General features: G+C 41.0%; 1 protein-coding gene and 1 long non-coding RNA gene across 18 annotated transcripts in view; both read right to left on the reverse strand.

Moving 5' to 3' along the window:
- LIMCH1 (LIM and calponin homology domains 1) overlaps positions 1-1,957 on the reverse strand; it is a 365,434-nt gene that overhangs the window by 323,025 nt on the left and 40,452 nt on the right. The gene's annotated exons all lie outside the window — the stretch shown is intronic.
- LOC114486591 (uncharacterized) overlaps positions 73-1,957 on the reverse strand; it is a 17,622-nt gene continuing 15,737 nt past the window's right edge. The window contains exon 3 of the long non-coding RNA XR_003680593.2: positions 73-934. This is a non-coding gene — a long non-coding RNA (uncharacterized lncRNA). The remainder of the gene's footprint in view (positions 935-1,957) is intronic.

Here is a 1,957-nt window from a genome sequence, read left to right on the forward strand (position 1 = left end):
GGTATATGTCCAGTAGTGGGATTGCTGGGTCGTATGGTAGTTCTATTTTAAGTTTTTTAAGGGACCTCCATACTGTTCTCCACAGTGGCTGTATCAATTTACACTCCCACCAACAGTGCAAGAGGGTTCCCTTTTCTCCACACCCTCTCCAGCATTTAATGTTTGTAGGTTTTTTGATGATGGCCATTCTGACTGCTGTAAGGTGATACCTCATTGTAGTTTTGATTTGCATTTCTCTAATGATTAGTGATGTTGAGCATTCTTTCATGTGTTTGTTGGCAATCTGTATGTCTTCTTTAGAGAAATGTCTATTTAGGTCTTCTGCCCATTTTTGGATTGGGTTGTTTGTTTTTTTGATACTGAGCTGCTTGTAAATTTTGGAGATTATTCCTTTGTCAGTATAGGTTTGTATCTTAAAATTACCTTTTCTTTTCTACTATTGTCAGTTCAGATGCTGCTAACTTAAAAAGCAGGGTATGATCATTAGAATAAATTAATATTGTCTACAGGGTCCTTCCAGCTCTTTAAACACACAAAATTATCACAGTCCTTTCATGTATGCAAAACTGCAGATATAATATAAGGAAATTTAATGTAACCACATTTCTATTTTAATGTTCTAAATCATTTCAGTAACTTGGGAGTCCATTAGGCTAAATATTACTGGAAAACACTAAGTGTAAATCCATATAATGTATTCTGAGAAGGGCTGTAGGAAGGGCATTAGCAAATCTCTATTGGTTAAGGTACTTTCAGCCGTAAATGAAACAAACAAACAAACAAACAAACAAACTGGCCTCAAATAATAAGGATATTATATTATCTCATCCAGCTCTGGAGGTGAGCTCCAGAGCTGGATGACTCCACAGCTCAGCCAGTACTGACTTCATTCTCAGGTTGGTAGCAAGATGGCTGCAGTGGTTCCAGGCATCACCTATAGACACAGCAAGAGCAGAGGAAGAAAGGCAACCTTCTCTTCCTGTCCTTAGAAGTCAGGAAACCCTTCATAGATGGTCCCCCCAACTTTGGCCATGACTGAGTCACCGGCCCATTCCTTGTCCAATTTCTGGCAAAGAGCCATGAAAGCCACAGCTAGCTCACTAGAACGGGCTGGACATAGGGAGTCAACCACAATGACCATGGTGGGTGGCCTGGATGACAGGGCACAGTAACCGTTATATCAAAAACATACTGTCTTCCCAGAGCTTACTTTCTAAAAATACCGTGATACCGGTCAGATTGGCCATCATCAAAAACTCTAGAAACAATAAATGCTGGAGAGGGTGTGGAGAAAAGGGAACCCTCTTGCACTGCTGGTGGGAATGTAAATTGATACAGCCACTATGGAGAACAGTATGGAGGTTCCTTAAAAAACTACAAATAGAACTACCATACGACCCCGCAATCCCACTACTGGGCATATACCCTGAGAAAACCATAATTCAAAAAGAGTCATGTACCAAAATGTCCATTGCAGCTCTATTTACGATAGCCAGGACATGGAAGCAACCTAACTGTCCATCAACAGATGAATGGATAAAGAAGATGTGGCACATATATACAATGGAATATTACTCAGCCATAAAAAGAAATGAAACTGAGTTATTTATAATGAGGTGGATAGACCTGGAGTCTGTCATACAGAGTGAAGTAAGTCAGAAGGAGAAAAACAAATACCGTATGCTAACACATATATATGGAATCTAAGAAAAAAAAATGTCATGAAGAGATTAGTGGTAGGACAGGAATAAAACACAGACCTACTAGAGCATGGACTTGAGGACATGGGGAGGGGGAAGGGTAAGCTGTGACGAAGTGAGAGAGTGGCAGGGACATATATGCACTACCAAATGTAAATTAGATAGCTAGTGGGAAGCTGCCGCATAGCACAGGGAGATCACCTCTGTGCTTTGTGACCACGAGAGGGGTGGGATAGGGACGGTGGGAGGGAGGGAGA

Source organism: Physeter macrocephalus, chromosome 7 (assembly GCF_002837175.3).
Source record: "Physeter macrocephalus isolate SW-GA chromosome 7, ASM283717v5, whole genome shotgun sequence".
NCBI lineage: Eukaryota > Metazoa > Chordata > Mammalia > Artiodactyla > Physeteridae > Physeter > Physeter macrocephalus.